The 16,518-nt window shown below is 42.7% G+C and overlaps 1 protein-coding gene across 3 annotated transcripts in view; it reads left to right on the top strand.

Annotated features, from left to right (window-relative positions):
• Positions 1-551: 551 nt before the first annotated feature.
• Positions 552-16,518, top strand: part of LOC149803954 (uncharacterized) — a 180,265-nt gene continuing 164,298 nt past the window's right edge. The window contains exon 1 of one of the 3 annotated variants that reach the window (XM_089953781.1): positions 552-651. The gene's annotated coding sequence lies outside the window, so the exon portion shown is untranslated. The remainder of the gene's footprint in view (positions 652-16,518) is intronic. The other 2 variants (XM_089953783.1, XM_089953782.1) reach the window with 2 other exon arrangements.

Here is a 16,518-nt window from a genome sequence, read left to right as displayed (position 1 = left end):
ATACATGCATTATAATTTGTATCAAATGCCTTGCCTCTAACTCTCGTAGAGTTTGATTTACGAAAATTATATTTTAAAAATGTAACCTGTCAACGTTAAAAATTAAACAGGTACAAGTCAAACTCTTCTTATATCCTTGAAGAAGACAATTATAAAGCAAATGACCCATCTCGGTTACGGAACTTTCTTTTACATTCTTCGTTCTCTCTCTATTTATCTGTAAACACACAGAGACACAGGCACACACACACACACACACACACACACACACACACACAAAAACACTCACTCACCATGTGCCGTGCTCGCATCATGTGTTCGATTCTCACCTGCACGAAATTATAACATTATAACACTTTACCAATTTGATGATATTGGTGCCTGTCTGTCTCTTTGTGTTTACGTACTTTGTCCTGTTCTTGCTAACATTATACTAATGGCGAATGACAATATATCCAAACAGGAAACGACTGTGTCACGTTCTTGATAACTATATGAGATTGGTTGAGAGGGGATAAGTGTCTCATTAAAATATTTTGTTTTTCCCAAGCGTGCGTCAATACAAGTTCATTGAAGGACACGAAACATCAACTTAATATATACTAATATACATTGGCGTTCGGGTTATTGTGACTTCTTGAAAAAAAACAGGTACGTGAAAAGTTTAATTGAAGAGTGCATGATGTCGGTAATAATGCAATCTCTTTGTCTTCTCGTCTGTGTTTGTTTCTGTCTATTTGAATATGCGTGTGATTGATTTCATTATTGTACTTTGTTCTTCGATTTTTTGAAAGAATGCAACAATACATACTAAGATACCCATGCTATATTTGTAGTATTAGTTTTAATCATCTGAGATACCATCTGTTTTTTTTTTATAAATTATCTGCGTCGTATAATGTTGGTGTAAATTGGATGGAAAACTATGTATTCAAGTTTAGTATATATTGACGAGATAGTTTCATCGCAACTACAATTCCAAAGAATAGGAGTGGTACACGATGTAGCAAGGAGTTTTACGTCCAAGGTACTGCGAACTGGGTGAATGGTAACTAAAATAAACTGATGAAAAAACCAAATAATATCCTACTTCTAAATGGATTGTCCCATTGGATACACAACACTTAGGAACATGACTATTAGGAAACAGGATTCCAGCAACTTAATTCATTCACCATTTGATAAATAACGCAGAAAAATAAATATACAAACAAGAATTCAGTACATCTAGGGTATTGTATTTGTATCCCAATTTATTATTTTCTTTATCACCATTAGATGATGTTACCCATACAAATTACACAGTGGAGAATATGTTTACCTATAAATGATTTTTCCGTAGGAAATAAAAAACTTCTTTTTCTTGATGCAACCAACTTTTGAGGCATTGATATTTTGTGTAATGGTATAACATGAGTTTTTTGAAAACTGCAGAACCTTTAATCGACTGATGCGTTGGAGGAAAAAAAAACGAAAAACAAACAATATCGAAAACGGCGAGTGCTTTTGAGTACTCAGTCACATAGGGACAAAATAATTTTACTAATCAGTGTCTCGATGACATGAAACAAATGTCACTTATATGTGCTATGATTTTCTCCTCTATGACAAAGTAGACTTTTGATGATTATTGTGTTACGTTGGGAGGGTACGAGTATAGTGGTTTAGGTATACGAGGTCACATACTAATCAGCCTAGCTATCATGGACAGTTTCGATAAATGGCATGTCATAGTGTTCTACGGTACAGCAACATAACAGGCTTATTTTCTCAATAGTCAAAAAGAGAAACGTGCCTTGCCCACACAAAATGTAGCCATTCAAACCTGATCTGACAGTTGGATCCCAACATACATCATTTCGGTATCAAAATCGACATCCTACCCACTGCGCAACCACAGCTCTGCGAATTACAATGAGACAGAGGGATCGTGTTTCATGCCAATATCATGCTCCACCTCCAGCATAAAGATCAATGCAGCGACAGTAGTTAATGGGGATCTTATAGGGTCAATGGGACTTATCATTACAAATACCCTTGGGAACATATAGGGTCTATGTAAATTTAACATGGAGAAAAATCGTGGGAACATATAGGGTCTATGGGAATTAACATGGCCAAAAACCCTGGGACAATATAGGGTCTATGTAAATTTAACATGGTCAAAAAACCCTTGGGACTGTATAGGGTCTATGTAAAATTGAAACAGGGAGGGTCTCTATTTTTTTTTTTAAAAAATAAAAAATAAAATAATAAATAAAATAAAAAAGGGGTAGGCAATGGAAAGACTATCTCTTTTCGAGAAATATGGCTGGCCCTGAAAAGGGCCTTTGGGTTTTCTTCTTCTTCTTCTTCTAATTTCTTCTTTTCCTCCACCAAGTTCTTATTTTATCTCCTACACTCTTCTTCTCTTTCTTTTTTTTTCTTCTCCTCCTCTTCTTTCTTCTTCTCTTCCTCCTCTTCTTTCTTCCTCTTTTCATTTTCTTCTTCTTTTTCAATCTTTTCGTTCCATTTGCTTATTCTTATTCTTTCCTCTTCATCCTCCTTCTCCTCCTTGATCTCTTTCATGACACCACTAATCTTGTCCTTTGCTTTCCTTAAGTTATTAATTTCCATCTTCACACGATGGGGACTATAGGAATAATGGTCTTCAACCAGTCTTAATAGCATCTGTTCCATTATTCTTAAGTTGTCTAAAACGTCTTGCAAGGTTTGAATTTTGTCGATTTGGTTTGACGCCATCTTCTTTTTATTCTTTGCAGAATGGTTTGAACAACGAACACTGTGAGTTCTTATAGTGAAAGCGCGGACGTGAAGGAAAACATCCCCCTAATAACATAAAATTCATCTTACCTAGATCATGACCCAACAACGCGCGTACGTGAAGGAAAACATCCCCTTACTTTCTCATTTCATATAATATAAACCTCAACTATACTCTCCACATACGCTAAGAATCAATAAATAAACCCATAATCTACTATTCACACAAACTTACTTCATCATTTACAAACACAAACACACAATCACATACACTCCCACTATTAATAAAGAGTTAGTGTTTATATTCACACTACTCTACCTACACACATTGGCAAATCGATCGTTATTTCTTTTCTAGAGTATTGGGGTAGCCCTGAAAAGGGCTGTTTTGTTTGGAACTTCATGGACACCTGGTTAATGGTGGCACCTTCCAGGCCTGGCGCCGCATACGCATCTTATCCCCCAGTTACTTTTTACCTTTTGGGGGGAGAGAGCAGAGGCAGGATATGTCGCTTCAGAATCCCAATTTTCGCTCTCTGGGATTTTGAAATTTTTTCTTCTCTCCTTTTCCTCCTCCTCTTCTTTGTTTCTTCTTTCCTCTTTATATCTTCTTTCTTCTTCTTCTTCTTTATATCTTCTCTCCTCCTCTTCTTTGTTTCTTCTTTCCTCCTCTCTTATCCTTCCCTCCTCGACAATGGCTTCCGCGGCCAGTTCATTTAATATGCGCCTGGCATATTCCAGATGCACATGAAGCTCCAACAGTTTCTCAAGTCTCGTGTTCATTTTTTGGTGTTGATCAATCAACAAGGGTAACTGGACTGCCGAACGAGTTTCAATTTATACTGAAAGCGCGGACGTGATGGAAAACATCCCCCTAATAACATAAAATTCATCTTACCTAGATCATGACCAAAAAAACAACAACGCGCGGACCTAAAAGAAACACTCACTCACTTTTTATGCTACCCATCACTATTTTAAAATTTTTTTATAAATCACTTCAATAGACTATCCACATACGCAAAGCAATTCAATCTAACTCCAAATATACACCTCAAACACTAAGAAAAGATATCATTTTAATCTACTATCCACACCAACTTACTTGAGCTCTTACAAACACAAACACACCAACACATACACTTTCACTATCAATAAAGAGTTAGTGTTTATTTTCACACTACTCTACCTACACACACATTGGCAAATCGATCGTTACTTCTTTTCTAGAGTATTGGGGTAGCCCTGAAAAGGGCTGTTTTTTTGTTTGCTATGGCATTCTTTTTTTAGTTTCTAAGAATGCGATGTCCTCTGAGGATAGACTTTCTGGCGATAGGTCTGCTTCTTCGGAAAGAGAAGAAGAACTCTTTGGTGTCGATAGGGCAATCGACAAAGCCTCTGTCAGGTTCAGGTTGCTGCTGCTGTTGTTGTTGTTGTTGTTGCTGCTGTTTTTGAAGTCTGTACTTCTCTGTCCATTCTTCTTTCTCCCTGTTCACTTCTTCTCTGAAGAGCTCTTCTATCAGGTCTTCAGTGATTTTTAACATTCTCACATTCTCTATTTCTTCTGGCTTCGGTATCGGACTGTGTCTGACCCTATGCAAATTCACGTAGGCTTCGTTGAGCTTAGCTAGTTTGGAGCACATCTTCGTAGGAGGATGAGTCGACAATGGATGGTTAGACTGGAAACAACCCCGGTTCTTAAAGTGAAAGCGCGGATGGAAAACATCCCCCACACGGTTTTCGATTCGCAACGTTCAGTGATTGTCATGAGAGGGATAGTAAGAAATGAAAGAGCATCAATTCAACATTCTTATAGCTAAACAAAAGACAAAAGCATTTTTTCAAAACACAACATTTTTTATTCAAAAATCACTTAACACTAAACAACAACTCTAACATTTTTAACAATAATCCAACACTATAACATCAAACAATTTTTTCAAATCACAAACATTTCTTTCTCAATGGACAATCTACTTTAAACAGGGCTGACAACGTTGTGAATGAAATTGTGATTTCCACTGTTGGAAATCATTAGGCCATTGATGGACACTACGTTTCCTAGCTTGAGACAAAAGATAAGCATAATGGTCACAAAACCATCGATCTACTTTCACATCGTTTCTAGCAGAAGAACGAGGATCAAAATGAGTCACTAAATGTTCTAAGGAATAGCCCAGGCTGCGATGATGCAGAAAATACACACAGTACGTCCACACACCAAGGAATCTGTGCCTTGTAATTTCACATTATTGAATCGGGTGGTTTGAGCATTTCTTCTCATAAAGTCGATGATATCGTCTTCCAAAGGGGGCAATCCGTACGAATCGAAATATTCCACACAGCCTTCTTGAGGAAAGTAAACGGCTACCCAGTGGGTTCCTGGGAGATGAATGTCGTCCGTGTTGATCACGTAAGCTTGATGGTCTTTAGGTTTGCGATGAGGGAGTTCATCTTTAGCACAGACGACAGGATTCCAAGAAGCCGTATACGAACTGTGGTTCAAAAGGTAATAAAGTTCCCAGGTATCCATTGATTTGTTTTCTTCTTCACAGGTAATAATAAGTCGTCAATTCGATCCTGACTTTTTGCTTGAAAATGTCTGACGAATAAACGGTTATTCGTTCTGTTTCCTCACTCTGATTCAGGAGAGCTTCGATACGATGGATCTCTTGAGTGGTTAATGGTGGACAAGAATGTTCACGCAAGTCTTTATACCACTGGTGCAACACGTCTTTGTTCGAGATGAGACTCCAAGCCTCGTCCAGATACTCGTCCAATTTTTCTTCTTGACTCAACATCAGGCATTTATCGTGTTGAATTTGACTGGGATGATCGTTTTGACATCCATAGCAATTTTTCTTGATCAATTCTGTTATTTTGTCGACCAAGTGTTTGGCAAAACAGGAGACTAAATGGGCTTCTTGTTCTGGCCATCTTGACTTCATCATGATCACTTCTTCTTCCACAGTCTCCTTACATTTCATGTCCAAAGTTTCTCCACTAGGTAAAGAGGGATAACAGTCTTCCATGGTTTCTAGTAATCTAGAATGACTTCTCTCAAACTGTTGATTTCTATGGTATTGTCGAATTCTGCATACAGGAGGACGTTCACTGTTGCTGGTAGTGCTTCTGCAAACTGAAGTTCCACACGAATCTGGCCGGATTTTATAGGGTGGAAATGTCCCTCGTCGCTGCCTTGGTCTGGAGTGAAATCGAAAGCCCACAAAGCGTAGCCTCCTGCATAATCGTCGTACGAAATACCATGACTGGTGTTGGTTCCTAACTGTCCGGTAGCTTCGTACAGGGACAAGTACGATCTCAAATAATTCTTCGCGGCACCAAAGTTAGGCTGAAAGGGTCGGGTACACAAGGTCTTGCCATCGCGACTGACTTCGATCTTCGACACGCTAGAGTGTCGAAACTCAAAAGGATTTTCGTTGTAAAGTCCATTGAAAGCTGAATTCCTGACGATACCAACGATCAAACGTTTGGGTAACTGTCCTTGGAACAGATGATCTTCGATCTTGGATCGGAGTCCAGAGGCAATGGTGAACGTTTTCACTTCCACGCGTCGTATGGGATACTTGGCGGTCGTTCTGCTCAATGTCTGACTGATGTCGTTACCTACTTTAGGTAACACTTCTACGCGACGCACGTAGAGTCTGGCTTCTTCGATTTTGGTTTTGTAAGGGGAATTTTCTGCAGCCATCAAATGGAAAGCGGCACTGCTACGATTCAGTCTCAAGCGGATATCCACCCCGTTCAGCAAATACTTTTCTTGTAACCACATGTCCAAATGCAAGCGATCCATCAGTTCTAAACTACGACTTAGATGAATTTTCTTTCGTCGTTCTACAAATCCCGTTGTGTTTTGAGCATCCCCAGCAACTGTAATGCTGTTGAACCTAGTCACTTGGTCAGGTTTCCATACCACGCAAGCATCCAGATGAGTGTTCTTGGCTTCTTTTCCGTACGTCAAGAGATTTTCCAGGTAGGCTCGATAAGGGTAAGTATCCATGCTGCTGCTGACCAGTTTGTTATTCAAGTACAAGTCCACTTCACTGAACAAGGAATGCATGAAATTATTGACGGGAGCTACTACATCATCATCGGCTAGGTCAGCGTTGGGTGGTTCGAACACTTTCACTTTTAAGTATAGGCAACTGCTATTCAGATCGATGTAATCTTCGGGCTGTCCTTTGATTTCAAACTCGATGGGAGCGGAATCGACCAATGAGGAGACCGGGTGAAATTCCACCCACTGGGATTCTTGCATCGTCATCATGGTGGGGGGCATGGCAAACATATCCAGTTCCGTCTTGGAACAAGCGCAAGACTCTCGGTGCATCATTTTTTTCTGTGTTTCAATAATCGAAAACGTCTAAGTCTCGAACGGTTCTTCTTTTCTTGGCCTTTCTCGCTTGAAGTCTGGTGAAAGGATGTTTTCTTCTTCGTCGTCTCTTTCTGCCTTGTCCTTGCTGAATGCTTGACTCGGTAGCGTGCAGGGCATTTATAGGTGTGTCTCGTCGGCCCAAAATGTCTTTACCCGTTTGCAGCAAGACATTTTTGCCAGCCCTCATGAAGGCTTCTTTAGGGTTTTGTTTGTCGATGATGACATTTTGGAGAAATTCTTTGCCTTGCGTCAGTGCCGCATCTTTCAAGGCGTGCAATCCGCGTGTCACCATCGGTTTCAACACAGGGGCCACCGAACGAAAGGCTGATTTTAACATATCTCCTAAACCGTGTCCTCGCTGTCGTGCAACCCCTTGGTACACTGGATACATGACTTACGAATCGTGAGAGAACCGTTTTCGAAAATGGAGTTTCACCGTGACTTTTCCTTTGGTGAATGGAATATTTTGTCCCAAATCTCCTTTTATAGTAATGTTGACCGTGTCCAAATACGACTTGCTGACCGGCAAATAGTGAGGATGGACAAATTCGCGGTGGACGTGATAAGTGTTTCCACCTTCCTCGTCAGCGGTCGTGGCAGAATCCACTTTGAAAGGAATGACAGGCAGTAACGGCACGGAGGTGTGTCCCACCACGTTGTATTCCACCACATCGGAATACACAAAGATCATATTCAGTCCTTGGTTCAGTTCTACCGGGAAACGAAAATGCTTGGCAAAAGAGTCGTTATCATGAATGACTGATAATTCGGGGCTTTTTTTTTTGTTCTCCTATCTTCCTCATCTCCGTGTCACCGCCCAATATGTCAAACAATTCAGGACAAAATAAGAAAGACATGAATTTTTTGGACCCCTCAGAAAATTTCATCAGAAAGCGACGAGCTATTTTGTGGTATTCCAGGGTGACACTTTTTTGGACATTCCCCAAAGCTTTATGGAACACGCCATTAAACTTGGAGGCTATGGCGCTGACCAAATGATGACCACTGAAATAATAGCCTGGGAGAATGGACAAGTTGTAGGTGGACGTTTTAGTGTTTGGATCATAGGTTTTATTGGTACATGTGCCAATCTTATCCAACTCATCTTGCAATGGTTTGTCATGAATTTCCACCTTAAAATAATTTTGATTGGGAAGGACATTGAGGACTTGGGTTGGGTGAATCATTTCCACTAAAGCCACTTCCCAATGGGCTTCGTGATCTAAGGGGATGGCCTGAGGTAATTTGGCTGTGTAACAGCACAACGTGTTCTTAGAAAACACCTCCATGGAACTGTCACTGGGTAAGGTTAAGTAAAATTGGTTTTGGTGACTCATAATTCCAGAGTTCTGTGGCTGTCCGAGGGGATATTACTGGACGTCAGAGGCGTGTCTCCGCCCAAAATGGGGTTCTGATTGTGGTTGGACTGGTGACTGGCACTGGCACTGGCACTGGACACAACGTTCCCGTTCGAGGAGAATTTCAGGGAGGGATTGGGAAGCAGGTAACCGATGCAACTGCTCAATAAAATGGTCCACAATTGTTTGTCTCCTTGTTGCAAACTCAAATTGGCAATGGCTGCCCCGATGACACAATACACCACGAAGATTTGGCAGAAAAAGACGATTTGCGTTTTAGGCACACGTTCTCCACACCACACCCACAAAGGTTGTTTTTGTAAATCTTGCACAGAAGAACTAGGTGAAGGAGGAGTGGTCGACGTAGCTGCGTCTGTTGAGTGAAAGGGCATGATGGTCACTTCTTCTTTTTATAGTCGATGACTTGCGAAGCGTCGATCCAAGAATCGAAACTGGGTGGATATCCTTTCCAACGTACTTTGACTTCTTTGACAAGTCGTTTGCCCACTTTACGGGTTCTGCGTTCGAGAATGCTTTCGATGTCGTACACGTCGTCTTCTTTTTTGGTGACACGTTGTAACTCGGGCAAATAAAACGTTCCTTTGAGTACTTCTCCGTTCATGTCTTCCAATTTATAGACGGCAGGATGACGGACATGCACTCGTCCAGTGACGCGAAACAATTCGGTCGTCCAGTTAGGTAAGTAACCTTTGTCGAAAGTGCGTTTGGTTTTGCCAATGCGCACCCAATCTCCTACGGCCAACTCTCCACTTTTCTTGGGGACAGCCCTCGTCGGGGACGTACCAAACAGGCGCTCGAACACCAGCACTTCGTTGTCGGGAGTCACGTCTTGCGGGGCACGTCCGATGCTTCGATGGTAAGATTGGTTGTACGCTTGCACCAGATGCGGTAAGATGTCGATGTACTTCAGAGTGTGGTGATGCGTAAAATATTTCCACATGCGTTCTTTCAAAGTGCGTTGAAAACGTTCCACGATGCTGGCTTTGGTTTCGGGATTCTCGGTGGTAAAAAAATGAATGTCACGTTTCTTTAATTCTTTTTGGAAAGCTTGGTTCAGAAATTCGGTGCCTTTGTCCATTTGCCATCGAAGAGGGTGACGACCGCTTTGTTTCAACACCCGTTGCAGGGCTCGCACTAACTCGCTGCTGGATTTGGAAGTCAAGGGCACGACCCAGGCAAATTTGGAAAAGACGTCGATGACACAAAACAAATATTTGTAGCCACGATTGTAGCTGGCCAAATGAGAGACATCGGCTAAATCGGCTTGCCATTGATGATCGATGCCTTCCACTCGGGTGCGACTTCTGGCAAACTTGCGTGGAATGGGTTTGTGTAAAGTGTAGGTAGCTTGTTCTTGTAACCATCGTTGCACTTGAGGTAAACGGAGACTTTTCAGTCGAGTTTTGGCAGCACGATACAATTTTTGAACTCCTGCGTAACCTGCAGGATGGGAGGGATCGTAGTAAATGCTGGCTAAGACTTTTTCCATTTTTTTGTGTGTTAATAAGTCACCCACTCTTCGGTGATGCTACTTTGGGTGGGACGAAAGGGTGGTTTGGAAACGGATTTACGTGTCCGATGGGCTACGGGGGTAGAAGTCGAAGGTAGTGGTGATGGAGGTGGAGGTGGCAATGGAATGGCTTTGGTTTTCTTTTCTTTTTTCGCTTCTGGTTTCCCTTCTTTCTTTTTCACTTCTGTCGAAGGAGGCGTGGACATCATCTTTTTAACCCAAGCTTTCATTTCTTCTCGTTGGGGTGTGGGGGACGGGGTCAACAAGGATGCTGCAATCTTACTCGAAATGGGAGCTGCTGACGGTGTTTGAAACACTTCGCGCATCTCTTCTTCCTCAGGTCTTTGTGGAGTACCATCTCTGGTGACCCTTGGGGATGGTAGTGGTGGTGGGGGTAATGATGATGATGGTGCTGGACTTTTCATCAAGGTCTTAAAATCTTTCAGAGTGGGTAAAGCTGTTTCGTCTAAAGCTTTCTGGTGAAAGAGTTGCAGTCTTTGCAAGAGTTGACCGTACTTTTGCGATTTTTCTGTTTCGGACAAATCTTGGCGATCCATCAAGGATTGCAATTCGTGTTGTAACTGGGACATCTCGCTCAAATTGGGATTGGGAGGTAAATGCGGGGTGCGTTGTTCTTGCCACCGATGGTATTCCATCCATCGTTTGTAAGGCACTAAAGCTAGTTTTCGTCCTTCCATGGGTTGTCAGGGGTCGATTCTGAGATCTTGGGACTTCCGAGGGCCTTTTTATCTTGCTCCCACCAGTCCTCCCAACATGGTTCCCAAGACTCCTTTCAGTATGGGGCCTAACAAGAGAGGTAAAATGCCTCCACGTTGGACCAACATCTTCTTTTTTTGACGAATGGGAATTTTCTTTCGAACCATTTGGCGAAGAACGTGACGATGTTTTCCTAAGCATTGTTTCTGGTGTTTGGACAAAGGGATCGTGCCTTTCAAAACGTTCAAACAACATTCGCACACGGTATCGATGACCTCTTTGGAGGCCGTTTGAATGAGTTTTTTTCGTAGGGGTGAAGAAGCTTTGGACAGGACAGATAACATGTCCCCATGTTTAGCTAAACGTGGTGGCAGTCCTTTCCTTTTCTTTCCTTGGGGTTTTCTGGAGGGTGACATTTTTGCTTGTGGGTTCCGGGACATTCACCGAACAGACACTAACGTCGATGACTTAACGCACACCCTTTTATCTTTTTTTTGGGACTATCGCTTTGTCATAAAGGTGACAATGTTTTTCCCAAAATGGCCAAGGAATCCTCCCCTTTGTTGACGCCTCTTTTTCTTTGAACGACTGTGTCTTTTCTTAGGGTAATGTCGATGCTTGGCTAAGCGCTTTGTCGGATGACGCGTCTGCCTTTGTCTCTTTCTTTTGTGGCTTCTTGGAGGTGACATCTTTTTTACAAGTTCACTGATACCCCGACTTGGTCACAGGCTCTTTTTATACTGGAACGCGTCGCCACTGATTGTCTTTACGTTTTATCAGTTTGAGGACAGGCATGACACGTCGTGCAGGGGTACGCAACGGACTAAATCGAGCCAGTTCTTGCTTGGACAAATCCAGTAAACTTTGTAACATGCCCGATCTTTCTTAGACTTTGATTTTGGGAGAAGGTACTTTGTGAGCAGCAGCCACTGCCACTAAATTGGAGGGTCCTGCCACTGGGGAAGTTCTTTTGGGGGTCATCAACGGAGATGTTCTTGGTGTGATCAACGTCTCCAAGTACTCTTCAGTTCTGGGTGTCATCAACGGAGAAGTGGATGAACGTGAGGATGCCGGAGACGCAGTCACTGCCGTGGCAGGTCGTGGTTTGCGAGTGTAAGGTTGCGTCCTGGCCGAAGTGCCTCTCTTGCGATTAGTTTTCTTCTGTGGACTTTTCTTTTTCTGGGGACTTTTTCTCTGTTTCTTTTTCTGGGGGCTTCTTTTCTTTTTCCGGGGTGGTGGTGTCTGGTAAGAGGAGGGTCCTGCCACTGGAGAAGTTATTCTTCTTGAGGACCTGGTCTTTTTCTTTTTCTTCTTGGGTCTTCGTTGGACTTTTGTCTTTGGGATAACTTTGGGGGCATTAGGATCCCATCTTAAGAGTGAGCGAATGATGACCCCTCCTAGAGTACCGCTCCCTCCAGGTTTCAAAATGATTTGTTTTTTGGTTTGAGTGTCGATGCGGGGATCGGCCAGTTGGACCAAAGCGACTTTGTTTCGATCGAAAAAGCGTTTGGTTTGATGAGGAATCTGAATGATTCCTTGGAGTAATTGACGTGCCGTCACCGTGAACCATCGTAAGACTTCTTTGAGACTAGCTTCTAAGACACGGGCTCGTGTTTGTGGATCTTTTTCTCGACTGATGCCATACAAGGCACGAATCAATTTGACGGGAAGATGCGACTGAAGGGACGTCATGTTCACACTGTGTGAGACAGACGAAAAAGGGTCTGAGGTTTTTATAGATTTTTTTATGGGGAGTGAAATGAAGTCGAGGACGGAGACGTGTACAGGACAGGCCCTCCGTCTTGGCACCAGTGGTGAAACAAGTGGGTACGAAATCGCAAATCCTCGGGGGTCGTAGGTTTCAAATCGACGAGTAAATAGGCGTGTGGCGTTTGAGTGGCATCGTCGTACACCTGAGTCAGCCAAGGCGTTCCTAACTGTTTGGCTAAGACTTGCACTTGCGATTTATCTCGAGGGCTTTTAAACAAGACCACGTAATGCGCATTGAGACTGATGGTGCGATGGGCTTTACTTTGTTGAAACAAATTTTGGGTGATGTAAATGACACTGGCATTACGGTGATGCCCTTTGCGCGTGAACCACAATTTAATTTCTTCTTCGTCTTCTCCTAACATGTCGTCGAAAATGACCAAATGGGTTTGACGGGAGTCAGAGACGATGCCGTCGTCTTCTTTAGGAATGCCTTCCACAAACACGATGGAATCGCCTTGACTTTCTCGCAAGAGGCTGTACGCCGATTGCCACTCTTTGTAACACCACACGATCCGTTGAGGTGGCCGATCGATCAAATGATGTTTATGTTCGATCAAACGTTTGACGAATTCGGTTTTGCCTGAACCGCTAGGTCCAGCAATGAGCATGTTAAAGGGATGGCGAAGATACAAAGCCTCCCAACTGGCACGATCTAAGTGTTCGTCGATGACTTTGACAGTAGAGGAAGAGGGAGCAGAGACAGCAGAGGTAGCCATGGTGTGAGAAATGTCACTTGTGACACGAAAACGAACAAGACAAGAGTTTATATACTTTTTCAGAACACGTTTATTGAATGTTTTTTTATCAAACATGAACACGAAAGACAAAAATACATAAAAGCCAAAGGCTTAAGTACAAGGATAAAAGGCACATGATAACGATGAACGTGGAATAAACACAAGTGTCTGTACAACAATCACATCTTTTGGGTAATGTTCTAACCAGTTCAACAGGGGGTAAGGTCACACAAGTGTCCTCCCGAAAGGGTCTTTCAGGTCTGTCCACGACAGTCCTGTCCTGGGTGACGGGTTCTTCTGGCACCGTCACTAACACGGGTTGAAAAGTAACTTTTTTCCTTGAACAACTCTCGTGCATACTGGGCCACTTCTTGGGTCCAAGCCTCAAAATCCCATTCTTTCCAGGCACGGACATCTGTCCAATGGGGATGTAAGTCACAAGCTACACACACATCGTCATACACGTCTTGGGTAGCTAAAAGTTGACGAATCTTTTTTTCCCGTAGAGGTCGAGAAGTATCCAGATGACAACGCAAGGCTTTGAGCAAAAGGAGTTTTTCGTGACCATTTAAGGCCATGGAGGTGGTAAGTACTGATCGTAAAGAGTCCACAAAGAATCGGCTGGTAAACGAAATCCCAAAAAACAAGTCACTAAGACACACACCACTTGTCGTCCCAAATTGAATGGATACAGTTCTTGTAATAATCGATGGTAATGATCCACGGTTTGAATATGGTCATTGAGTTCCTTCCACGGAATCTGTTGGATGACATGTGACATAAGTCGTGGCATGGCAGCCTGTTTTTATAGTCTCTTTGTTTCGGAAACAATACACGTACTTTCTAGCCAGAGATCTTCGTTCTCCAGTAGGGAATCTAAATCTTGCATACTGTAACCGAAACTTCAGAGTTCGTTTAGAAGTTTCCTCTTCCTCTAAGTAGATTCCACGTAAAATATGTTGATAATCCTTTAACTTGTCTTCCTCAATGTATTGCTGTAGGTGAATCTCGAAGTAACCAAAATAATGAACATTTCGATCATTCACTAACTCAAAGTGTTGAACAAGGTCTGACCACTGAAACAATTTCTGACGAATCAGTTCTCTTATACCATTCAGGTACCAGTGGTTAAAGATCTGGTGACGTAACGGATGCAATTGTTCTTTACGTTTGACTTGTATTTTCACCAGCTCTCGGTAAATGCGTTCTCTCAACTCCACAGGCAAGCCACGAATGTTCTCTAGCAAAGTATCCATGAATAGGTCATTCTAAATCCTCTTTGGTCTGACACAAGAAATGTACTGTTTGCACAAACATGGTTTCACTTCAGTGTCAAATTTAAATCGTTGAGTCACTAATCTACACATTACAATTCGTTCAGAAGTTTCCTCTTTCACTAAGTTGACATTGTGTTCAAGATGTTGGTAATTCGTTAACTCTTCCTCTGGAATTCGATGCAGTACGTTTACAATGATGTAGGTAGAATCGTCCATACCAAACCAATCCTTTTTAAAACTAGAGGATCGTTGATCAATGTCTGTCCGATGGAACACTTTCAATTGAATCAATCCTTGTATAGCCTTCAGGTACCAGTGGTTCAAACACCGGTGACGTAACGGATGCAATTGTTCTTTACGTTTCACTTGTATTTTGACCAGCTCTCGGTAAATGCGTTCTCTCAACTCCACAGGCAAAGCACGAATGTTCTCTTGTAAAGTATCCATGAACAGATTATTATGGTAAGAAGTTACTTCAATGTCTCGGTCCCACTAAGGGTAAGTAATGACAATTCGGTGACCATCGAGCATGTTCTACGTAGGCCGAATCTTGCGGTTCCCAGTGGTGAAGTGTCACATCGCAACTGAAGCACCTGACTTTATCTCCTTCGCCCAAGTAGAAAAATCCGGCTCTGGCTAATTCTTCGGGGGTCGGTCCTCCCAGATACTTTGGCCATTTTCCTTTGAACGATTGAAGACGATTTTCAAAGTCGCAGTATTCCGACAAACGCACAGGAAACGAATATTCGTTTTTCACAGGTTCGTTTCGATGAGGGTTGAGTGACATGGGTAGGAGTTTGCTCAAGGCTGGATGACATCCGTAGGGGGGTAGACGTGAAGGTGAACATTCCCCTTTAAAACGAAACCCAGTAAAATGTCCAAGAGGACGAGCGGCATCACTTTCGCATCCGACAGGTTTGACACGCACAGCATCACTTTCCATGATAGGGGTAGGGGCACTAAAGTTCCCATGATGCTTTACGGCATCGCTCAGGTCACAACGTACAGCATCGTATCCATCGCAAGGCTCACAATCGCACTCGTCTGCAAACTCCGTTACGCAATTACAATGGTAACCACATGGACAATCGCAGTTTCCTTCTGGACATTTTCCGTCGCAATGCCTGGGTCTTATCCATCCAGTATTAGTCACACTAGAGGAAGATACAACTTTTTTACAATCCCCAAACTGGAACGATGTCTCTTTCAAAGTATTCATCTTGTTTGCTCGGTCTTGGTAGTCACAATGAACTATCGATCTTGCCTAGGGTTCCTTTTTATATACAGACCAATACCGACGTGACCGTACGGTAAGGTGAAATGATTGGGAAGTCGAACTCGCTTCTGGTACACGATTTGATAAACTTTTTCCAAAGGTCGACTGACGATGTGGTGAGTGGGTAAACGTACAATCTTGTTCGCTTGGTAAGTGGTCACTTTAAAGTTTCCATCCTCTTCCGATTGCAAGGCTTCTTTCAATACCCCAAAGTTGACCACACGACTGGTACGATGATTCAGAGTCAGTCCTTTCACTTTGCACGTCGTGTGCACTTCTCCTTGTTTGTCCCGGTATTCGTAGCCGTAATTTTTGGGACCGCCACTGACGAAACTTAGAATCTTGTCTGTCCAGGCTCCTAAACGGTCTCCTTCGATGTCAGGGTGATGTTGAATCGGGTGATGGATGTAAATGCAACTGTCCGTGTCAAAGTACAGGACGCGTTCTTCTAACAGTTCTAAAGCTTCGTACAATTTTAAGCGAGCATGGGCTGTCACGTAAGCCGCAATGATAATATTTCCAAAAGGGTCGTCTTGTACAAAGTCCAGATCTTCTTCGTAATTGACTAAGATCAAATCCTCGCGAACGACGTCCACGTGTTTCATGAATTTGGTTTTGTCGTGAATCATCTGAAAGTAGCGGGAAGGTTCTGTCAAATATTCCGTCTTGGGTAAACACGGGCGTTGTGCC

The sequence above is a fragment of the Sinohyriopsis cumingii genome, chromosome 3 (assembly GCF_028554795.1).
Source record: "Sinohyriopsis cumingii isolate HCF-2022 chromosome 3, ASM2855479v2, whole genome shotgun sequence".
Taxonomy (NCBI): domain Eukaryota; kingdom Metazoa; phylum Mollusca; class Bivalvia; order Unionida; family Unionidae; genus Sinohyriopsis; species Sinohyriopsis cumingii.
Note: the sequence above shows the minus strand (reverse complement) of the source record. Positions and strands in the feature narration are given on the sequence as shown.